We start from the raw sequence: 26,291 nt of genomic DNA, 5'->3' as shown, positions 1-26,291 counted from the left end.
TTAATTTGTCTAAATTTGAATAACACGCATCTCTTCATTAGCTTATCCACTGCCTTAAGCAAGTTAATTAATCAAATCTTTAAAAGGAATACTTTCAAATATGCACTATGAAGTTTGGATTTTAAATACAAAGAGAACCTTGAAAATTTGCAATTGTTAAACCAAGCATTTTTTTTGCACCAAACATTGCCATCTGCTGGAAGTAACAGACCATAACGCATATTACTCTTCCCTAAGAAAATAAAGAAATTATTTTAAAATCCTAAGGCATATTTGAGAATAAAATGACAAATACAAAAAAGATAACTAAGTGGTAGAACCTATTTTTTAAGCCATTTAAAATTAAGAGTTATTCTGCGTCTTTACATTCTAGAGTTTCAAAACCTTCTATAAGACACCAATTCTCATAAAATTATATGAGGTAAACAGGTCTTTAATGCTGTTTATAATGGAGTCACAAGGAATAAAGACAGAAACAAATACAGGACTTCTTGATTTTATGGTATAATAATACCCCCATGAGAGGTCTCAGTAAAAATACATGAAGAGACTGAAAAAATCAAGGTGGCAGGCAACTTGAGCTTCTAGTCCAGTTGTTTTCAACAGGGGTACCCACACCCCCTCATGGGCATTTAGCAGCATAGTAGCTTCACAGACGTCTTGTAGTGCCCTGGGAGACCCACACAATGAATTAATGCCATGTCCAACATCCATGTGAGTGAAAAACTGTTTATGACTATCTGCACTTAGATTCTAACTACATTTTACAGATAAATATAAAGTATTTTTACACAGTTTTAATATATGTTGATTTTTTTTTTCCAAGAAAGCAACTACCATGTAAATTGAGGGTAAATGGTACTACGTTTGGCTTGAAACTTTACCAAAATTGATCAACATTTCAGAAAATTGTGGGATCATTTGGAAAGATTTGGTATTTGAGTCACCAGTATAAACATTCTTTTATCCATCTATTTTCATAGCTGTCACATTTACAATGATAACACACATAGGTGTATGCATTTGATGACTAAAATATATATTATTTTATTAAATGTTACTTTCTTTTTTCACTGTGCTGTACCCTTGAAACTAATATGATGTTGTTTGTCAACTGTACTTGGATAAAAAAGAAAAAAGAAAAAAAGTTTTTTATTTCTCTTTTATATTATAATTAGGGTGTTATATAATCTTTATTTTAATCATGTATATAGAAAGGTTTAATTACCTAATATCAATTAATATAATTTTACAATAGTAAAGTGAGAATTATAAAACATTTGTTATTGAAAGATAACATCAGTCTGATAGGGTTGAGAACTACTAATCCAGTTCAAGTCTCTCACTTTATCATGGGGAAACTGAGGTCCAGGGAAGAAATTGAATTTGCTTGCGGTCACAGTATGAGTTTGAGATAAACTAGCACCAAAATTTCCTAATTCTCAATCCATGCTGCCTTAAAATCAGGAATGCATTTTAGAAAAAAGTGGCTATAAATGCAGCTAGAGCCCCAGCTTAGTCCACAAATAAGGTTTATATAACTTGCGTACATTGCTAAAATTATGTGAGTAGAGCAAAACCAAAAAACCTTTGGTTGGTAGTATAAAAACAGTAAGTTTCTAAAGTAAAGGTATTGTGACTAGAAACACTTTAACCTGGCATTCAAAGTCCCTTGAAATCTGGCTCAAATCTATTTTTCTAACCTTTCTACCAATACAGTAGAAACAATTAAAGTCTGGGGTGTTAGGTTGAATCTTTTTGGCCTTTATATACCTTAGCACCTAAGAACTGGCACATAGAGTGCATTTATTGTCTGTTGAATGAATAACCAAATGAAAAAAATTGTCTTAATTAACAAGTTTATTTACTGTTCCCCATTATATACCACATACATTCTTACCTGGAAAGCCCTATACCTATAGCTTCTCTCCCAAATCCTAAAATCCAGGTCTCTTAGCTTAGTCTATGCGCTTTCCCACAAAGACCTGCACACCTCTGTCCCTTCTATTCAAGCCATTCTCAGCATCTTTCGAAGCCTAGTTCAAGGCTTCTCTGTTATAAATCTTCTTGGTCAATTCTCACACCATAATTCCTTCCCATTCTAAACTCACATCATGTATTAAATAGGCTATGTTAAGAGCCTGGATTTTCAGTCAAACTAATATAGGTTTATAACCCTTTACATTTGTGATCTCTAGCAAGTGACTTTACCTCTATGAGCCTCAGTTTCATTTTCTATAAAATGGAGATTTCAAATAGTACCTGCCTTCAGAGGACTGTTGTGAGAAATAAAGTTAAACTAGATACTTTATAAAAATTTTCATGCTAGGCACATAATAGGCACTCAATAAATATTTGTCATATAAAATGTCTTTTGTGCCAGAGGTATATGGAAGGCTTCCATAGTCTGCAGGAGGGCAAGGCAGTGTAGTTCACCCAGCCAAGTGCCTGGAATCAATCCATGTCACAGGACCTGGTGGGATTTTCTTTACTAGGAATGAGAGGCAGAAAAAAAGGGGAAAATATGTAGAAGCACAGAACAAAGGTGACAGGTGCTACAAAGGTGGGGGTCTAAGATCTCTGCCAAAATGGCAGCTGCTAATCCCATGTGGCTATTCAGCACTTGAAATGTGGCTGATACAAAGTGAGATCAACCATAAGTGTAAAATACACATCAGATTTCAAAGACTTGATACAAGAAAAAATTTAAGATATTTCTTTACAAAAAAAGTACTATACAAACACTGTATTCCAATTAATAAATTTGTTTCTCACAGGAGTATGGATAACCAGTTCTGACACTAGTTTGCATGTAGCTAAAGTTTAACAAATAAATCAAGTATCACAGATGATAGGAACCAGGTTTCTCATTGTCAGAGAAATAAGTTACAAATAAGGAAATGAAGAGTCCTAACATGAATGCTGTGCTACTGGATTACAATCAGAGATATCAGCATGAATGGATGTTTATTTATTTACTTATCTACTTATTTTTGTACTTTCCCATTTGCAATTAGCAAGTAATCCATGGGGCGATACTTTGCCACTGTGAGAATAACCAGTTTTTCCAATGTTCATTTACCCACAGTTTTACATCAATTGATAATATTGATCTGAATCAAGTATTTAATTGGAGGGTGAAACAAAAATAGTGATTTTCAATTTCTGTCATTCCCACTGAAGCAATTCAATAAATGGTGACTATATACCCAGCTAGTTGACAAAATTTTTCATAACCCATAATGCGGTTTCAGTTATTTTATAATTACACTTAAAAACACATGAAGCTTTGTTTCTCATTTGTCCACTGAAAATTCAAACTATGTTATATGTTCAATAGGGTTTTGTGAGCTACTCAACACACAACAACTACATACACCTGAGATACCTAAAGTGGACTCCACAGTGCATTATAAATGTTACTCCAGAAGAGACTCCAGAATCAAGTATAATTGTAAAATTCTGAGTTAGGTTTCTTTATTAGGAGACTTTTAAATATTTTACTAATGTGCTTCATGAAGCTGAGAAAGGAGACAGCAGAAAGTAGCATTTTCCAAACTGATGTGACTACTGTTCTAAGGAAATGTTGCACTTTAGGAAATGTTGATATATACGATTACCACTAGATTAAAAAAGCATTTCCAATCCAAGATAAAAAACAAAGAAACAGCACCATCAGAGATATACATCACCACTCTTCCTTGCCTCCTCCTCCCCCTAACTACTACAGCAACTTTCCAGTATTAAGGTTAAGAATATTGTGGGGCTTGGTGCATTCTCACTACTTAATTCCATTCTCTGCATGCATGAGCTACTGTTATATAAGACATTTGTAAATCAAGTGGTCCTGTATTTGAGAGAAGGAATAGAAAACACTGTGTGTTAACTATGGGCCAGGCACTCTGTTAAATATTTTCTATGGCAGCTCACTTGTCACTGATAAGCAATCATACAAGGTGACTATTTTATCCCAATTTTACGGATCAGAAAATATAGGCTCAAAGAAACTTGCCCAAGTTCCCACAGCTAATAAATGTCAGAGCCAGGATTCAAACTAAGGTATGTATGGTTCTTTCCATTGTACCACTTCTGGAACCAAGGGACTTCTAAGCACCCTGAAAGAGTTTCAATAGGAAAAAGAAATTCCATGTTCTGGTGTAGCTTCCAGGATTTAAACTTGACTGTTAAGGAACAAGGGGTTAAGACCTAACCCTAAGTAAGGTGATTCCCTAAATTCTCCCTTTTGGTATAGGTGCATCTGAACTTGTGCTTCAGCTCTTTTGATAGCCACACTTGCTTCCTGTCAGACTAAGAGACCGCTAACACTATACCATATAGGCTCCAGGTATGAATCTGACCTTCAATTTAGATGTGCTTTCCCTTGGCTTTTATTATAAACATAATAGTTCCTACATTTAAATTTTAAATAACTAACTAATAAATGATAAAATGTGGAAGGGCTTCAGCTCTTTGATCAACTTCAGATAACAGCTTGGGCTTTGAATAGTATTCTCAATCATTAGGGAAAGGTTATTGTAATTTCTTCAAAGTGTATTTCATTCCTTTCTCCAGAGTACACTTTCATATTTCATCCAGAGATTGTAAGACTAAACTATACTTATTGGACTAGTAAATTGCTTGTTTTTGCCAGTTGTACTTTGGATAAACTGCAGGATGTAAGATCAAGTAATCCTGACCTCTAGCTGGATGATTCAAAGTACACATGCACATTTCTAACATAAACGTTTCTCATTTTCTTTACAGTAACTCTGCAGGGAGAACATATAATAGACCTTAATACAGAAAGCCAGAATGGCATAGTGGAAAAACTATGAGTGTGGGAACCAGACAGACCTGAGTTTGAATATCGCTTCCACCTCCTGCTAGCTATGATCCTGAGAAAATTACTTCAGCTCACTGGGCTTCAGTATCCTCATTTTAAAATGGAGATAAGCACTGTAGGTGATACATATGGACAAAAGCGAGGCATTCCCAATCTGGAATTGCTTTCAGAAAAAGATTACAAAGAGTCACGTTACAATGGCTGCTCAGGCCATCTATAAAAATGACACAAACCAAACACAATTTGTAAATGTTTGAAGAGATTTGACACCTACTCCCAAATAAGTTGATTGGGGTTTGGTCTCAGGCAAGCACATCTAAAACTATAAGAAAAGTCGTAGATGAAATCAAGTATAATCAAACCTAAATTTTAAAAAAAAAGGTCTTTAAAAAACTAAAAAGGGAAATACATAGATCTACATAGCCATAAAAGGATTTCCTTATAAAAGAAATGCCCCAAAGTTAATCTGTTGGTGAAGCACCTCTAATATTGTCCATGGCTAAGAATACATATCCCATGAATATAAACATCTGGTCCATGGGTGCGTATAGTATTAGACCGCCATAAATATCACCTTCTAATACTTCACTTTCCTTTGTTCTGGGGTCTTATGCTCACCAGGAAACTTTCTATTTATTCTATTATATTTACATTTTCTTTTTCTTATCTTTTTATCATAGGCAGAAGTACTAACCAGCTAACATGTATAGTACGGTCCACTAGATATTTATATTTCTCCATATAAATTAAGAAACTGGTATTCAATAAATTAATACATTGGACCTTTAGGAGTTGCCTAGTATGAATCTATTTCCCTTTAGTATACTCACAGAATTAAAATTATGAAGCAAGATTTTGAAAGATTAACAAAAACCTAGTTTTGTTGAGTGTGTGAGTAGGAAACAGCAGATCCTCATACCTAGCAACTTTTCTGAAAAAGAATTTGGCAATGTGTTATCAAAACGTGTATACTCTTTTACCTAAATAATTCTACATCTAGGAATTTAACTCTAGGAGATAATCACACAAGTAAAAAAGTAGGATGGTCATTAAAGCATCGCTTTTAATAGTTAAAAAATAGACATTTGGGTTGTTCTTATCGATAGGACACTACGTAAGTCAATTACGACCTGTACATTAAATGTACTATGTAGTCAGTAAAAAGAATATGTGATTCTATGTTTATTAACATGGAAGAATGTCCATGACATACACATTAAGTGAAAGTAGCAAATGTTTTATCCTATTTGTACAAAGTTGTACACTTCTTAGCACCACATGCAGTGTGTCCCTTGTATATTCTACAGAACATTATATTCCCATGAGTTTTGCCATAGTTTATAAAATGCTGCACATTATAATCACCTTCTAAAAATTCTCAATGCTTTTTAACACACTGAATACTCTTGAAGCCATTGTGCTAACATTGTTTAACCTAGCATTATACAAAGGAATCTCATCATAGAATCCTTTTATCACATAACGCCTTTAAAATACCAAGCAAAAATAAATAAAATATGAAGCAACAAGTATCCATAAAATTCTTTGGTAAGCAAGAGCATCAGAAAGCTAATTATTCACCAGAATGTTAATAGTCATCTGTTTCCTTAGCTATCTAGCAAAAGCACACCCCACCTTTATAAAAATAGGAATTTATAAAAGAAAGAATTTCACCCGTACAAACAATAATGACTGCCATATGTTGAGGATCTGCTTTGTGTCATGCTAAAGTCTTTACATATTTTGAAAATAAGGATGAGATGACATGAGAAGAAATCACACTTCAGAGATCATGTGACTTTACCTTAGCTCACACAGCTAATTAAGTGGCCAAGCTTCAATTTAATTGCAGGTCAGTCTGAGCCCAATATGTATGCTCTTTTCACTACACTGTACTGTGTCCCTTCCACAAGACATTCTTCCTTTAAGGTTCCACTTAAGCACCCAGCCAGCCTGCCAACACCAGGCAGCACACCTGTGGTTTCCCACGTACCTCTTTTAAACCTCAAAATGAGGTAAAAGAAAGTAAAGTATTTAGCACATTACCTGAAATGTAGTAGATTTAATAATGATTGCCCTTTGAATAGTTTTAATATAAAGAACGTACCTACTTTGGGTTCTTAGCTGTGTTATACAACTTTAAATAGATAAAAATTAAGGCTCTAATATTAATGAAGTATATGATATTTATATACTTGATTTGGAAAAATGTTGGATGATAACATGGAATACTTACGTCAAATTTCACAAAATATCTGTAGGTTATATTTAACTTATCAGTACATTCTCCAGGAATTTCCCTAGGGAATCCATTACAAGTAAGGTAGTTTTCATCTGAATGCTTATAGCTAATAAAGTGTGTGGGAGGGCGGGTAAGGAAGGAAAGGGAATTTTTATACCAAACTGACATTGTAAATTTCTAACTCATGACACTTCGGGCATGTAACAATAGCAGGCTGGAAAAAATGGGCTTTTCATTACATTCTGCATTTAAAACTCATTACGAATTAAAATACTTTTGTCTCTAAATGTCCCTAACACTCAAATGAGACTCAATATACTACCCAAAATGCAATACTTAAGAAACTTCTCTTTGCCTTGAAACAGATTTTTTTAATCCTTCCATTTGCAAATGGCTGTTTTTCATCTTTCATCTCATCTCTCTTTGATATACTAAATAACCTCTTGTAACCTTGGCAGTAGGGTTAGAAAATCAAATAGGTGAAGCAATGAAAGGTACTGAGGACATAATCTATATGAACATTTTGTGTTTGAAAAAGAGAATGATTGTTAAAAACAGAAGATGGAACACAAAAACCAGAAAAGTTTGAAACTAGACAGAACTGATGAAACCAGCAAATGCCTAGCCAGTACTAAAGAGACTCAGATGTCACCAGAAAAGTAGAAGAGGAATAAAGGAGAGATAGAAAAATCAAAAGAAAAAACAGTGATGCTTTATTTACTCAACATACAATTTATCTCTTGGCTTCTGTCCAAAGAATAATAATATGGGATTGTCCTCTCTACATGTATATGCACAATAAAACTATTTGCTCAAACAGTGAAAGTTATTGATGTGTACTTCTTTCTATTCACTTTTGTAACCCTAGTATCTAGAACTCAATATGCCCTTATTAAATGTTTGTAGCATACATGTATTCTATTTAAAGCCAAAATACATTTTAAAACAGTTATGAATTAAAGAAACAATAACTAGGAATGACATCAGAAATATGGGTAAGCCTTGGTTTTGCAACTGTGACTGGTACAAATCAACTGTTGTTTCTCTGCCATCCCCTCTTTTCTGCTGCCCTTGTTTATCTGCCTTCTGCACTGATGACCAGGTACTGCCATCGGCCGCGTGGACCTCACGGTACTCTTAGGCAGGGCTGTTCATGGAAGCCACCACACCTTCTCCCTTCTCCCTCCTCCTACAGTGAGCTCCGGTGGCTGCGAGTGGCAGCTTCTTTGTTTCTCTCAATCCACAGCCCAACACCCAGGGTTCTGTCCTGTGGTAGCTCTTTTACGCACATCCCACATTCAGATATGCTAGTGTGCAGTTTGGGTGTTTTTTGTTGAGTTTTAGATACTAAGCTTATTATTGTTTCAAGGGGAGAGTTCCCAGGGATGTCATGGACATTCTTCCATGTTAATAAACATAGAATCACATATTCTTTTTACTGACTACATAGTACATTTAATGTACAGGTCGTAATTGACTTACTTAGTGTCCCAAAATATGAAAAGTAATTACTAACATAACCAAAGGGAGAAATAGATCAAAATGCTCTCTTAGTGGGGGACCTAAATACTCTACTGTCAGATATGGACAGATAATCCAAACTTAAAATCAATAAGGAACTAGCATCCTTAAATGATACATTAGACCAACCGGACATAATTGGCATTTACAGAGCCTTTCATCCCAAAACAGTTGTTCATACATTCTTCTCTAGTATACATAGAACATTCTCAAGGATTGACCACATACTGGGACACAGAGATAGCCTCAACAAATATAAGAGGATCAAAATCATATCAACCATATTCTCTGATCATAATGCTTTGAAACTAGAGATCAACGCAAAACAAGGTCTACCTCCAAAAACAAGAGTGAGCCCAAATAAACAACCTAACACTTCATCTTAAAAAATTAGAAAAGGAAGAACTAATGAAGCCTGTCAGCAGAAAAAAAAATAAACAAAAATAGAGCAGAAATAAATGGAAATGAAAACAAAAAATAATAGAAAAAATAAATGCAACGAACAGCTGGTTCTTTGAGAAGATTGATAAAATTGACAAACCCTTGGCTAGATTCACTAAAGAAAAGAGAAAGGACACAATAAACAATATCAGAGAAAAAAGAGGTGAAAGTATGACAGACACTGCAAAAATACAAAGGATCATACATGAATACTATGAAAAGTATATAACACCGAATTTAATAACCTAGAAGAAATGGACCAGTACTTAGAGAGATACCACCTTCTTAGACCGAATCAAGAAGAACTGGAAACTCTAAATAGATGTATCAGCGGTATGTAAATTGAAACAATTATCAAAAACCTACGAAAAATAAAACTCCAGGACCAGATGGCTTCGCCAGTGAATTCTACCAAACATTCAAAGAAGATTTAATATCTATTTTTCTCAAACTCTTCCAAAAAGTCGAAGAGGAGGCAATATTCTCCTCATTTTATGAGGCAAATATCGCCCTGATACCAAAATCTGGTAAAAATAACACAAAAAAAAGAAAACTACTGAGCAATATCTCCCATGAACACAGATGCAAAAATCCTAAATAAGTTACTAGCAAACCAATTACAGCAACATATTATAAAAATTATACACCATGATCAAGTGGGCTTCATGCCAGAGGCACAGGGATGGTTCAACATATGCAAATTGATTAATTTGATACACTACATCGACAAATTAAAAAATAAGAATTACATGATCATATAGATAGATGCAGAAAAAGCCTTTGACAAGATACAGCACCCATTATGGTCAAAACACTTAACAAAACAAAATCTGTATAGAAGGAGAGAACCTTAACATAATAAAGGCCATCTGTAACAAACGCTCAGCCAACATTATACTTAATGGTGAAAAACTAAAAACTTGCCCTCTAAGATCAGGAACCAAGCAAGGCTGTCCACTATCACCACTGTTATTCAATATAACACTGGAGGTCCTAGAGAGTGCAATCATGCAAGAGGAAGATATGAAAGGCATCCAAATAGAAAACAAAGAAATCGACCTGTCACTATTTGCAGATGACATGATTCTCTATATAGAAAACTCTAAAGACTCCACAAGAACACTACTAGAAACAATAAGCAAGTACAGTAAAGTTTCTAGATATAAAATCAGTGTTCAAAAATCCATAACATTGCTATACTCTAATAATGAAATATCAGAAAAAGAAGTGGAAAAAAATAGTTCCTTTTGCAATTGCAACAAAAAGAATAAAATACCTAGGGAAAAAATCTAATGAAACATGTGAAGGACCTATATAATGAAAACTATAAGACCTGGTTAAAAGAAATTGAGGAAGATATAAAGTAATGGAAAGATATTCCGTGTTCTTGGATTGGAAGAATCAACATGGTTTAAATGACCATATTACCTAAAGCATTATACAGATGTAATGCAATCTCCATCAAAAGACCATTGGCATTTTTTAAAGAAATGGAACAAAAAAAATCATAAGATTTGTATGGAAGCAAAAAAGACCCTGAATTGCCAAAGCCATCCTGATAAAAAAGAATGAAGGAAAGTAAAAGCAAAAATAAATAAATGGGACTACATCAAACTAAAAAGCTACCGCACAGCAAAAGAAACCATAAACAAGGTAAAGAGACAACCACCCAAAAGGGATAATATATTTGCAAGCAACGCTCCTGATAAGGGCCTAATATCCAAAATATACGAAGAAGTCATAGAACTTAATAACGACAAAGAAATAAATGATCCAAACAAAAAATGGGCCCAGAGGACCTGAACAGACACTTCTCCCTAGAGGTCATACAAAGGCCAACAAACATATGAAAAGATGCTCAACATCACTAGCTATTATGGAAATGCAAATCAAAACCACAATGAGATACTATCTCACACCTCTTAGAAGAGTTATAACCAACAGGACAAGTAATAACAAATGTTGGAGAGGATGCAGAAATAGGAACCCTCATACCCTGCTGGTAGGACTGCAAATTGGTACAGTCACTATGGAAAATAGTATGGAAGTTCCTCAAAGAACTAATAATTGATCTACCATATGATCCAGCAATCCCTCTACTAGGTATTTACCCAAAAGACTTGAAAACTCATATCCAAAAAGATATTTGCACACTGAATTTCATAGCAGCATTATTCACAGTGGCCAAGACATGGAAGCAACCGAAGTGTTCTACAATAGATGATTGGATAAAGAAGTGGTGGTACATATATACAATGGAATATTACTCAGCCATAAGAAGAGATGAAATACTACCCTTATATGTGTGATATAAACCTACAAGCAACAAATGAACAGGACAAATAAATAGAGACTCATGGACATGGACAATGAGCTAGTGGTTACCAAAGGATGGGGGGGAGGGGGGAGTTTCAAGAGGGTTGACAGGGGGAAAATTTTAAATTACTTCTTCAATAAATAGATAGATAGATAGATAGATAGATAGATAGATAGATAGATAGATAGATAGATAAAAAGAAATAATAACTGTTAAGTCTATGGATCAAAACAACACTAAAGAGAAAAATGAAATTATTACATGGTAATGGATATCAATGTTTACTGTTTAAATATGGCCCTTGAATCCAGTACAGTAAATATCTGCATTTCCTATTAAAGAAATTATGCAGCAAAAATTGTGTTATGATCTCTAATCAATATGGAAGCCCTATTTTAAACCACTGTCCTTATATTTGAGTTTCATAAGACCTTATAAGTCATTTTCAAAACTTCAGCTTTTACTCTAAGTGAAATGGGAAGTCACTGTAAATTCTGAGAAGAGGATTGACATGAGATGACATTTTGAAAAGAATACTCTGAATGTTGCATTAAGAACAAACTGCTAGAAGACAAGGGCGGTAGCAGGGAGACAAGCTACATTTTTGCAATAATCCAGACGATAGTAAATGATGCCTTGGACCAGGTGATAGTAGTAGTGGAGGTTATGAGAATTAATGGATTCTTAATATATTGTGAAAATAAAGCCACATGATCTGCCAAAGGATTAGATTGAATATAGGCTATGAGTGAAGAATGATAAAGAGGAATCAAAAGTGATACCATGATTCTGAGCCTGAGCAACTGAAAGGATGCAGTTGTCATTTGCTGAGATGGAGAAGACGACAGGAGAAGCGGGTTTGGAAGGAAGAGAAGAAGACATGTTAAGTTTGAAATGTCTATTAAACATCCAAGTGGACATGTCAAGTAGATAACTAGATATACAAGTCTAGAGAAATAAGAGTCATTACATATCTAACACTATGAGACAGGATAAGATCACCAAGGTGTTAGCATAAATAAAGATAAAAAGTTCAAAGAGTGAGTCTTGGTACCCTCCAACATTAAGAGTTTAGACAAATGAGAGGACCAATATGCAACCAGAGAGACAAGAGGAAACCAGGAAAGTAACCCAAAAGCCAAATGAAACAAGTGGTTTTTTAAAAAAAATAGATAATCATGACATCAGAAAAATAAATAATCCAATTAAAAATGGACATTGGATCTAAAATGAGATTTCCCCAAAGAAGACATACCGATGGCCAACAGGCATGAAAAGATGCTTAGCATCACTAATCATCAGAGAAATGTAAATGTAAATCAAAAGCACCGTTAGAGAGAATGTAGAGAGAAGGGAACCCTTGTGCACTGCTGGTAGGATTGCAAATAGGTGCAGCTGCTATGGAAAACAGTATGAACATTCCTCAAAAAGTTAAAAATAGAACTACCATATGACCCAGAAATATCACTTCTGGGTCTTTGTCCAAAGAAAATGACAACACTAACTTGAAAAAATATATCCCTTCCATGTTCATTGCAGTATTATATACAACAGCCAAGATATAGAAGCAATCTAAGTGCCCATCTATGGATGAATAGATAAAGAAGATGTGATAGCAATTAAAGAAGAGAGTTAGGATACCCTCAATAAGTCTATTCTCTTTCAGAGCGGCCAATTCTTCCTCACATTACATGATATTCAGATGCTTACTATAGATTAAAGAGAATAAAACTGCCTATTTGATTTTTTAAAATGTATATTAAGGTTATATCACATGCACATCCTAAAAATAAAAATTCTAGTTGAGAACTTCTACATTTTAAATTTTTTTTTAATTTAATGAAGCTAATTAAAAAGATGTTCTGTAATTACCTTTTGGGTTCAACTCCAGCAGTAACCAATCTTGCAATACCCCAATCTGTTTCACTATCCCTGTGGTATGTAATAGTAATAGCAACATGAATGAAGAAGTAGAAAGTATTACTTTTATTGAATTCAGACTGCAAAAAGATTAAGAAATTTTAAAGAAGTTTGAACTTGTCCTGACTAAATAATATAAAATTTAATCATGGAATAAAAATGAGATACACTAGTTCTTTAAAAATTGAGCTTTTAATTAAGCATAGTGAAGAGTAAATATGTTTTTATAAGATTAAAACTACAGCCATGAGCATCTGGCCTAAAATTAAGATGTCAGTTAATTCTAGTCTTAAACAGTTGTTACCTCTATGGTCTTAAACAATTGCTACAAAGGAATAATCTTGCAAAACTAAAATTCATAAATATCTCTTTGGGTTTTTAATCACACAAAACTCTGAAGTAATACAAATAAACTAATAAAATGTTATCAGTATATAAAGTTTAAGTATATCAAACATTTGGGCTTTATTTACGGTAAAAGTAATGAAGTAAGAAAAAATAGCAGAATGTGTTTCAAAATGTTAACAATGGTGCCTCTGGGTAGTAAGATTATAGGCAATAATTTTCTTGCTGTTACTTTATACTTTTCTGTACTTTCCAAGTTTTCTATAATGATGGTATATTTACATTTATAATTAGAAGCATCAAACAAACAAAAATTGAATTAAACTCTCTCTACCAGCCAAGTATTCATTAGTTCACTCCTTAGTAGCCACATCTATATCTGAAGATAATTATACAAACTTCCTAGATTAATGCTTCTTAAACACAAAAGTTTATACGAATCACCCAGGGATCTTGTTAAAATTCAGATTATGATTCACTAGGTCTATGGTAAGACCTGAGATTCTGTATGTCTAACAAACTCCCAGGGAACACTAATGTTCCTGGTCCTGGAACACACTTTGAGAACCACTGCTCTAGTTCAGAAGAAAAAAATGTTTGACTGCTCTTTTCTGGTAGAAGGGTTGAGGAAGTCTGAAAGACTATTTTTCCCTGGAGATTTGGGGGAATTTTTGTATAAGACTTGTTATAAGTTGGATTGTGTCCTCCAAGAAGATATGTTGAAGCCCTAATCTCTAGTACCTATAAACGAGACTTTATTTGGAAATGTAGTCTTTGCAGACAAAATCAGATTAAGATGAGGCCATTAGGGTGGGCTCTAATCCAATATGACCTGTGTCTTTAAAAGATGAGAAAAAGGCCTTGTGAAGACAGAGATACGTAAGAAGAATGCCATGTAATGACAGAAGCAGAGATTGGAGTGATATAGCTGCAAGCCACAGAATGCCAAGAATTGGCGTTCATTACCAGAAGCTGGGAGAGAGGCATGGAACAGAGTCTCCCCTACTCAGTCATCAGAAGGAACCAACATTTTCCACACCATGATCTCCGACTTCTAGCCTCCAGACTGAGACAATAAATTTCTGTTGTAAGCTACCCATTCTGTGGTACTTTGTTAAGGCAGCCCTAACAAAAACAAGAATTAACAATACAAGCTTTGCAATCAGCCATTTACTAGCTATATGACCACAAACAAGTCATCTAATCTCTTTGAGCCCTACTATTGCCTCCCAAGTGAGAAGGTTAATATGACATCCTTTCCACATTAAGGTGAGATCACCCACCCCTCACAAAAGCAACACCCTCCAAGTAAAGGTGAGCAAGAAGTGAACCTACTCCACACTCCCAATGGACCATAGAAAAGATGTTAAACAGATACTTGATGCTAAACAGAACAAAGAGTGGCGGGGAGTAAAAATTGTCCCTGAAAAGTTGTGGTTACTTGCCAGCCCTAACATAGTTTTGAATCACCTAGGTAGCCCCAGGAAGTTCAAGTTTCGAGTTGTTTTAAGGCGGTCCCAGACTGATATTTCCCAAAAAACACCTTGCAGAAGTAAATGAAAATCCTTCCTTAAGGAAAGTACTGTGACCCTAGGACTCAAAGAAACTCCACAAATAATTTTTGAGAACAATAAGTATGTAGCTAAAACAACAAAGCATACAAGAAAAAAGGGCATCAGGAACAAGAATCATCGGAAACAAACCTGCAAAGATTTCAGATACAGGAATGATCAGAGGCACATCTAAAATGAACTAAATTTAATATATTTAAAAGAAATAATATACAAGCATGAAAGCACATGCATGAAATAGAAAAGTACAAAATATAAAATAATGACATAGCAGATTTGAAATGAACAAAATAAAACTTATGTAAATTAGAAAGATGATTGTTAAAATTAAAAACGCAATGCCTATGTTTAAGAGAAGAAACAACTGAAGAAATCAAAAACAAAATGTAGGCCAGAAAAACAGAACACAGAAACAAAGTGGAAAATACAGGAGGGACATTAAGAAACATAGAAGAGAAAACAGGAATATTAAATATAGCTTTTTAACTTATGTCTGAAAAAGAAAGAAGAAAATATCTGACAATGGCTGAGAATTCTAGAGCTGAAAAAGGCACCAATCCAGGAAACTCACAGAATTACAAACAGGATTAAAAATAAAGCAAAACAAAAATCCTTAATGACACATAATCATGAAAATGCATGACACTTTCTAAAGAAAGACATCACTAATAAGTAGGTATAAATCAAGGTACTGTAACAAAAATACAAACCATTATTTTTATTCTTTGGTTATTTATTTTACTCAACCAATATATTAGTGAGATTCATTTATGTTGGCATGTGTAAACTTACTGTGTTCTCTTCCATTGCTATATTGTATTTCATTGTATAAAGATAAGACAACTGATTTATTCATTCTATTCTTGATGGACATTTGCATTTTCCCAGTTTAAGGCTATTACAAACAATGTAGCAATGAACATATAAGATACCCTAGGGTACTCACCTAGTACTTCAACTGTTAAGTTATGAGGTATGCAAATCTTCTATCATATAGTGACAAACTACTTCCAAAGTATTTGTACCAATTTACATTCTTACTGGCAGTGTATGAGATTTGTCACTGCAACTCTTTGCCAACATTTGGTATTCACTTTTACCTATAAAAAATTTAACAACCTTATTGAAGTATAATTTACATAGCACAACATTCATTTTTTGTAAGTGTATGAATCCACGATTTTAGTAAATGTATAGTTTTGCAGTTATCAGCATAATCCAATTTTAGAACATTTTCATCACTATGAAAAGTTCCCTCATTTTCCTTTACAGTTAATCCTTACTCCCAGCTTTAGCAATACTCTTCTGCTTTCTTTTTTTAGTATTTATTTATTTGCTTATTTGTTTGTTTGTTTATTTATTTATATTTTTATTATGATGGCATTGGTTAATGAAATCCAGTAAGTTTCAAATGTGCATACCTTAACAGTAAGGTATATTATATATACATACATACATACATACATACATACATATATATATATATATATATATATTACATTGTGTGTTCACTGCTCAAAGTTAATTTCTTTCTGTCACCACATATTTGAAAGAAACTTTCTTAAATGTTAGAAAGATTATAATAAAAATGCAGACAACTAACTATATTTTAATAAATAATTTTTAATTAAATTTACCATCTCAAAAAAATGCAGACCACATAAGGTCTTTTCAAATTATTTTTCATTAAATATAAAATGCCACCAATTGTAAAAAATCATTATTTTATGTCCTGCTAAGAAAAAACATCTCCAATTAAACTTTGACATGCCTGGAAGACATGCCTTGATTTCATAAATGAGAAAAAGTGAGTTAGAGTCAATAAAATGTGGAATACGAAAATAGTAAACAAAACATAAAATCGTCTACAGCCATGCCACCCTGAACATGCCAGATCTTGCCTGATCTTGGAAGCTAAGTAGGGTCGAGCCTGGTTAGTACTTGGGTGGGAGACCACCTAGGAAGACCAGGTGCTGTAAGCATTAAAAAAAAACATAAAATAATATAACAGAACTGAGACCAAATGTCATATCAATAAGTGTAAATGGACTTAGTCACCTATTAAGAGGAAAAGATTTTTCAGAAGATATTACAAAAGTCAACAATATATTGTACTATAAGTGACACAACTAAAGCAAAGAGATTCTGAAAAATTAAAAATGAAAGGATAGACAAAGTTACATACCAAGTAAATATATACAACAAGAAAGCAAGGGAGTTGGACTTCCTCCTCCAGACATGATGGAATAACATGAGACCAGATTGATCCTTTCACCTTCGACAATTTTAAAAAAATGGATAAAATATATGAAACAGCAGTTTTCAGACTGGATAACAAAGAACGTTTAGAAAATGATCACCAAGAGAAGGGGAACAAATAAGGTGAGTTCTACTATTGCCTTAACCTTACTTCCCAGAGAGAATTTCCAGGCTGTCAAGGAGGGTAAGAGTACCCAAGCAGAGTCCTGCAGTCTTCTGGAGTTGAGAAGACAAAGTTCAATGTCCAGAGAGGCCAAGGGGGCTAGATTTTGTGGGACAACAGTACCAGAAGGAAGAGAGCTGCACAGAGATTTTTAGAGAGATGCAGAGGTCTCTCTTTCATCAGAGTATTGATCAGTACATGTGTGTAAAGTGTGCCAGTTGTTGATTTATTGCCTCACATTTCCAAATTCGTGCTTTTTGACCTCTGCGAAAATTCTCTGGGTCCTTTAAATAGTTTAAATATTTTTCCTTTGTAAGCTGGCACAGAATGGAACTTTGTCAGTAGAGGGTGCTGGACAGACATTGCAAGAGAAAAGAGTTGTTTTCTGGTTGATGGGAGCTCACTCCACATGCTTTTTCTCCAGTGTGTGCAGTCTCAATAAATTAATGGATCCACATATCAAAACAAAAAGGGAGACAAAAGACATCAAGTGGAGAGGAGGGATGAATAGGCAGAGCACAGAAAATTTTTAGGGCAGTGAAACTATCCTGTAAGATACTACCCTGTAAGATACCTTGTAAGACACAGTGGATACATGCCATTACACATTTATCCAAATCCATTAGATGTACAACACCAAGAGTGAATCCTAATGCAAACAATAGACTTTAGGTGATAATGATGTATCAGTGTAGGTTGATCAATTGTAACAAATGTCCCATTCTGGTGTAGGATGTTGATAATGGGAGAGGCTGTGCATGTGTAGGGGTAGGTGGTACATGGGGAATCTGTACCTGCCACTCAACTTTTCTCTTTACCTGCTCTAAATAATAAATCTATTTTTTAAAAAGAGATGTCACATGCCTCATGATGAAATTGCACACCATTACCTTGCACATCACTACCGATGAAGGGATCAAATCTGAATCTAATCAAGCCACTGGATTCTTCTGCCAATTTTCAGGAAATAAAAGCCAGAGAAATATGCACCATTGTTTAGATGAATGATATATAGATGGACAAATGGATAGATATGTGGTAAATCAAACATAGAAAAATGCTAACTGTAAAATCTATGTTCTGGGTATATAAGTGTCCACTATACAATTCATTCAATTTTTCTGTGTGTTTGAAAATACTCATAATAAAATAATGAAAAAAGATACATAAAATAATGAAAAAAGATACATTAAACTATAGTTTAGATATGACCATTTATCACCCAAGTCTAAGGATGTAGACTTGGGTGATAAAACTATAAAAGAAACTCAAGGAACTGATTAGAATAAAAATTAGAATAGTGGTTACTTTAGGGGAATGAAAGGTGTTGTAAATGGGTAGGGAAATATGGATATCTTCTGAGGCGACTGGCCAAATTCTATTTCTTGAACTAGTTGGGCTATACAAAGGTGCTTCCCTTATAACAATTCATTAAACTCTATGTATGTTCTGTGTGGTTCTCTGTATCTGTATTTTACACCCAATTTATCCTAAGGTAGTAATTAGACGAGTACACAGATGTTTGTACAATAATAAACATCATTTTTGAGTGCCTATTATGTATTAGACACTGCTCCAAGCACTTTACAATATCTTATTTATCCTCACATCAACCCTATGTAGTAATACTATTCTTATATCCATTTTACAGATGAGACTCAGAGAAATAAAAAGATGTTCACTACAGCATTCTTAATAATACAAGGTGAAAGCACCTAATCCTGATGAAATGGACAAAAAATTGCGATCCATCCATACAATGGAATATTATGAAACTATTAAAGAAGTATAAATGCTTTCTCACTCTTGTATTCTCTATCAATCTATTTATCTATCTACCTATTTATCTAGGTGAGCATGATAAGAAGTCCATTATAAACTTCTAAGTAAAGACAACCAAAGAAGCAGATTACAGAAATATATAATATATATGTATTATAATCTCATTTAGATTAAAAAAATTATATATACATAAAAAGAATCTATTAAAATTGAGGAGGATTCTAAGCTATAAGATGAAATACTGCCATTTGTGACAACATGGATGGATTTTGATATTATCTTGCTAAGGGAAATAAGTCAAACAGAAAAAAGTTGAGAACCATATGCTATCACTCATATGTGGGATATAAAACTGAAAGCAGCAAACAAACAAGACAAACAGAGACCTGTGGACATGGACAACAGTTTACTGGTTACCAGAGGGAAATGGGGAGGGGAATGTACATAAGGATAAAATGGATCAAATATATGGTGACAAAAGGAAATCTAACTTTGGGTGGTGAAAACACAATGCATTATACATATGGCATATTATTGAATTGTACACTTGAAACCTATATAATTGTATAATTGAAATAAATAAATTTAATAAAATAAAAAATAAATAAAAATAAAAGTAAGGAGGATTATAGGGAGACTCACTTCATACTCTTCAAACATCTGTGCTGTATGAGGGTTTTACAAACATGTATTATTTTTGTAATCATGGTGATAGTGGTTGTACAATGTGAATATACTAATTTTAAAGCAAAAAAAAACCCTTTTTATTAATCAGACAACCATATTTGCTACTTTGATTCTAACTATCTACTTCAGCAGTTCGCAAACTTTTTTAATCTCAAGATTCCTACTCGTAAATATTAAGGACTCTAAAAAGCTTTTATTTATGTGGATTTATCTACACATATTGACCACATTAGAACTTAAAATGAGAAAATTTTAAAACACAAAAATACAGAAGCACACATTACATTAATCTTCATATAGCCTCTGGAAAATTCCTCTTTACACTCATGAAAGAATGAGAGTAAAGAAGGCTAATAACATCTTAATATTATTATTATAGTTATGACCTTGAAGACCCCCTGAAAAGTTCTCAGAGAACTCCAGACCTCACTTTGAGAAAAGTCGATATAATTATTCCCACAAATATAATCAATAACCCTATAAACACTGTGAACAACTTTTCTGAAACTTACCCACAGATTTAATTTTGCAATGAAAGGGAGTCTGTGTTTAAAAAGGGGGGGGGGCATCAACATCTGTGCAAAATAAATATCCTTAAAGTAAAAATAATTGAGAAAATTTGCTGGAAAGAGTTCCTTTCTATATTAAAGAGATAATAAAAGGCAACTGCCAGTTTTACTTAACCTTGGTAATTTTAGGGTGGCAAACCACGAATGTTGATTAGTTACTGCTACTTTGGCCAACTAGGGCTCTTTCATCCCCTTGCTCTGTTTATTCTTCTCAGATTTGATCTTCACAGACATAGTCTTCAAACAGTCCCAAAGAAATCACTTTGATATATAGTATCAAACACAGACTACATTAATCAAAATTTCTCCTGTTCATAAACTTCTCTCTTCTGCCATTCTTCCCTTACTTTAAAAGAATTATCAATTAAGCAGTTGTTTGTTGCTCCTCCTACGGTATTTTGCACCTTGATGTTTCCTATTGTGAAGAATACACATCAGTGGGAATATATGAGATAATTTCAGGTAGTAGATAAAAAAAAAATTGGAACTTCACTTTTTTACCTATTTACTTGAAATTAGATAAGTGAAACATATAAGTACTATGTTATACTTGTGATTTCTGGGCTATTATAGTTCGCTTTCTAAATAGATTTGAGTTAAATTATGGATTTTAAAAAATAGATAAATAATACTACAGGTGACTCAGATATAGCAAAAATCATCATGATAAAGTGGTGCATGAATGAAATTTAAGAAGCACTACCCTTTTCTCTGGAAAGAAACAAGAGTATCATCCGTGGGCCCTCCCACCGCTATTGTTCTGGGGAATATGTAGCTGCCTCATCCCCAAGCCCCCCTTTTGCCTCCGGACTTCTCTGGGGCCAGCAGCCGCCTGACCTAGGGCCTGGGGCCGTGGGCTTAGCCAACTACCACAGGCTCTGGGTTAAACCAGCAGTTTGCAGGTGACTGCACTAAGGCACCAGAGGAAGTGCCCAAGGAAGCAGCCCGGCGGCAGAGGAGCCCCAGCTGCTGCACGGTGCCAGTGCTGGCATCTGCAAGCGGCTCAACGTGAGCATGGGGCTTGGCTTCCTGTCCACGATCGCCCTCACAGGGGTGTGCTCGACCCCTCGTTGAATGTCTTTAGGCACCAGAGTAATCTGCATAGGGAGGGCTTCAGGAGCCTGAAGGAAGGTGAGGCAGTAGAGTTCACCTTTAAGAAGTCCTCCAATGTCCTGTAATCTATGGAGTCACTGGCCCTGCAGGGGTGTGTTCTGTACAGAGAGTGAGAGGCAGCCAAAAGGAAAAACATGCAGAAACGTAGATCATAGGGAAACAGGTGCTATAGCTGTGGAGGTCTAGATCATCATGCCAAGGAATGCGAGCTGCCACCACGGCCCAAGAAGTGCCATTTCTGCCAGAGCATCAGCCATATGGTGGCCTCATGTCCACTGAAGGCCCAGGAGGCCCCAGCTCAAAGGGAGGAAGAAGATATCCATAGCCATGTCCTGTTCCCAGAGTCCCAGAATTGATACACAGTGGGTAGGGAAAGAGGACTATCCTTTTGCCATTAGGAAGATTTAAGGAGTAGGCATCAATTGGCAGAACCGAGAAAGTAGGTTCAGGGTAAGTAGAGGGCAGCTGGCACTGCCATATATCACCAGAGTCCATAGCATCATACCCTATTCTCTCTTGGCAGTGGGTAAGGGGTGGAGCAAAGGAACTCTAACCATGCTCTACTCAAACGCATGTGAGGGCTTTGGAGAAAATCCCTCCCTGCCTGTTTTATCTGAGTCTCTATACCCAGAATCTTCATCTTTTGAAAGTGAACTGGATAGGGTCGTTGTTTTCTTATTTTTTTCTTTTTAAAGAAGGATAAGTAATAATGTTTCCCACGCCAGAATGAAAAGATAAATCATGAGACCAGATTGATGCACCCAACCCACAAATGATCATATTCCATTGAAGGGAATCTCTCAAGAGTAAGGCAGAGTTTTTCTACATCTTGTCTTCACATAACCCACTCTTTGGAAAGGGTGCTGAGAACTCTCCCAAGCAATGGGTTGTGATGATAGGCATAAAAGGGTGATTGGGGGAACAGCTGCAGACCTGCTGCTCCTAAGTTCACTCCCGCCCCATTCTGGGCCAATACAATTTATTTATTTGGTCCCTTGGATAACTGCACCTTGGGTCCCACTTTCTCCAGGATGCCAACTGCACTAGCTGTGTGCAAATGTTATATCTTGTGCATTTTAACATTTTGTAATATAAATATTCTTGTTTTGTATTTTTGCATATTTTAATCTAAGGCCCTCATTCCTGCACTGTGTTCTCAGGTGCAAGAGCAATCTTAGTGATAAATGGGCAGCAGCTCTGGGTCTGTACAGCAGGAATACTTTTTGTTGTTTTTTTATCACCAGTGAGAACTATCTGGAGCATATAGCTTATTAAACTACCTCATTTTTGCCAATTAGAGCTGGCTTTTCTGCCATAGCATCCCCTTGAAACCCCTCCACCTTCAATGTTTCATGGAACACTGGGTTTTAACTGGGTGGCCCCATGACTTCATCTACTGGCAGATTGGAAATTGGTCTGAATAGTAATGGGCGGTACAGAAGTTAGGAGAGGCCAGGCCAGGTGAAAGGTGCAGAGGGGAAGCCAAGATTAGGTGAGGGTTGTCTATACATGTGTAATAAAGGATTGCTGTTCCAGATGTCTAATCTCAGAGTTTGGGACTCGCTTTACATACCAGATCCATCCTTCACTGGATTGGGCTAAGCCTATTGTGCACAACAAGGTGTATGTATGTGTGTTTATAAAAAGAAAATATGAGTTGGTAAAACCAGGTTTTAAGAACAACAACTCTGTACCCATCTTCAGCTGCCCAAAGATGGATATATATGAAGTAAGGACTAAATTCCTTAACCTTTAAAAATTCTGGGTTTTTCCTCCTTGGCTTCCAGAGAGACCATAAGTGATGGCTTCTTTGTGGTTCCCAGGGCCAGTGTCCTGCCCTGCTGCAGCAGTGCTTAGTGTCATGGTAGCTAAAGGAGAAAAGGGGGTTTTGTTTACATGCTATGAGATCACCAAAAACTTATCTCTCTATGTTGAAACGAGGCAAATGCAACAGAACGCACTGGGTGATGTGTGTCTGATCCTGGGTGCTTGTCTCCCCCAGTTGCTGCCCCCCTCTAGTTATTGTATTTGTCTAGGTTTTGTGGGACTTCAGGAGTAGCTGATTTGGTGATTGCTAGGTGGCCTAATTTGTGTTAATATAATCTGTTAGTCTTTCTCAATGTTCTTTTGGGGTCTTATTGTTTATAAACTTCTTTTTGTATTGAGAAAAATAGCCAAAGCATCTCTGGCAAAAGGTTATGCACCAGGCAAAAATGTTCTGAAACATAAACTTGGGGGATCCATCTTGAAGTGAAAGTCTTGAACCATCCTTTCTTTTGTTTCTCCTTCCCCTAATTACTATTTTGGACCAGATCGTCAGTCCTAACAATTTGACTCCTACCCTATCTTTTATCCACCCCGCACAGAAGCCCACACACCCACACATACACATTTAATTTGTGGGCTGTCTCCCCAACTCCTAAATGATTTGTGCAAAAAATCTGAAGAAGCTAAGAATACTCCATCCCTTGTTCCCAAACTCCCATGTCAAGACCATTCCTTGATATGTGATTCATGCCAAACACTTAGATTGCATATTTGGTTAGATCGAAACTACTTTCATCCCTAATCCTAGAGTAGAGAAAAGCAACGAGGGGGCCTTCCATTTTGAAAGCGGGGTGGGGAGACCATGGAAGGGAAGGTGAATGTATAAACAAGGCACTCAGAAATGCTCTAGAAATGCTCAGCCGCTTATTTATCTGACAAATACTTTTCCAATCCCTCTATTATATCTCCTTGTCCTTTATTCTCATATTACATAACATTTTATTACATTGATTTGTTATCTCTACACTTAGGATTGTGAACTTTTAGAGTATAGGGACTATGTGTACTTGTCTTTGTATCCCCAACACTTAGCACAAAACCTAGAAGATGGTAGGTTTCCCATTAATGTTTGCTAAGTGACCATAATAGAAAGCAATTTAGAAGTGAAGCAACATTCTTATCTGTTTATAGTAAGTTCTCAATACTTACACTGATAATGTAAACATTTTTTGATATGCCACTTTTGATAATAACACATCCTATTGGAAATCCTGGTGTGCAGAAATTTTTCCATTTTCCATATCATGACACCATATATAAATATAAATATAAATATAAATATTTGAAAAAGAAAAGATTTAACAAACATTTCACATCAAGTAATACTAACACCATCTTCTATATATTTAGGTTCAAATTTTTAATGAAAGCCAAGTCACAAGAATAGTATACGATTTCAAGTATCTATTAAAACAACATCTGAAAGTTATTTTCTTTGAGATGCCAAACCTACCAATGATGTTGATCATTCAGTTGTATTCCTTTCTTCAAAAAAGCCAGCTTTTTCTTTTGGTTTTCATTTGCTACATCATAAGATATTACACAAACTTTTATACATATTTATGTCTTGTTAAAAGAAAACTTAAGAAATAATTTAAAATATTAAGAGATTGGACTGAGTTTTATAAAGCAGATGTCACAAAATAAGCACTTTATCTTACAGATAAAACTTTGCCTCAGAGATTTCGGTATGCCACCATCCTCAACACTATCTCCTCAACTTCAATTCATACCTAAAATGATTACACTAGACATACACACAGTGCTTTCACCACTAAACAGAATAATTTGGCTTTTTCAATAATATATAAAGTGGGATATAAAATGTACTGTAACTTCCTAAGACTTATCTCAATATAGAACCCTTCACTTAAAAGTGATAATAAAACAAAATAATAATAAAATAAAAGTGACGATAAAATTAATTGTAGTGATGGTTACACAACTCTGTGAATATACTAAAACCACTGAATTGGGTGAATTATTTTGTATGTTAATATCTCTCAATAAAGCTGTTACCAAAAAATCAATAATAAAATATTTTATACTTTTTATATGAAACCTCTTATTTATAAGGTCTAGCTATTGGAGATAATCAAGGCAAAGTGCCAGTGTTATTAATCAAGAAATAATGGTAACCACAGCAATAAAACAAGAAAGAGAAATAAAAAGCATTCAAATTGGAAAGGAAGAAGTAAAATTCTAGTTATTTGCTGATGACATGATATTATATATAGAGAACAATAAAGATTCCACCAAAAAAAAACTGTTAGAACTGATCAATGAAATCAGTAAAGTAGCAGGTTACAAAACAAATATTCAGAAGTCAGTGGCATTTTTTATACACTAATGATGAACTTTAAGAAAAAGAAATTAAGAAAACAATACCATTTACAATTGCATCAAAAGCTATAACATACCTGGGAATCAAATTAACCAAGAAGGTGAAAGACCTGTTTTCAAAAAATTATGTCATTGGAAAAAGAAATTGAAGAAGATACAAATAAATGGAAGCATATACCATATTCATGGGTAGGAAGAATCAACATCGTTAAAATGGCCATACTACCCAAAGCAATCTATAGATTCAATGTGATCCCTATCAAAATATCAATGACATTTTTTCAGAGAGCTAGAACAAATAATCCTAAAAATTTATATGGAGCTACAAAAAGTCCCAAATAGCCACAG

The 26,291-nt window shown here is 34.8% G+C and overlaps 3 pseudogenes; 2 read left to right on the top strand and 1 right to left on the bottom strand.

Annotated features, from left to right (window-relative positions):
• The window catches only part of LOC107497111, a 54,899-nt pseudogene extending 38,892 nt beyond the window's left edge, over positions 1 to 16,007 (bottom strand).
• A 1,056-nt stretch (positions 16,008 to 17,063) lies between these two features.
• On the top strand, positions 17,064 to 17,182 carry LOC118608582 (annotated as a pseudogene).
• A 370-nt stretch (positions 17,183 to 17,552) lies between these two features.
• On the top strand, positions 17,553 to 22,129 carry LOC107497120 (annotated as a pseudogene).
• The last annotated feature ends 4,162 nt before the right edge of the window (positions 22,130 to 26,291 follow it).

This window comes from Rousettus aegyptiacus, unplaced genomic scaffold (assembly GCF_014176215.1).
Source record: "Rousettus aegyptiacus isolate mRouAeg1 unplaced genomic scaffold, mRouAeg1.p scaffold_m13_p_9, whole genome shotgun sequence".
NCBI lineage: Eukaryota > Metazoa > Chordata > Mammalia > Chiroptera > Pteropodidae > Rousettus > Rousettus aegyptiacus.
This window is presented reverse-complemented; position numbering and strand designations above follow the sequence as displayed.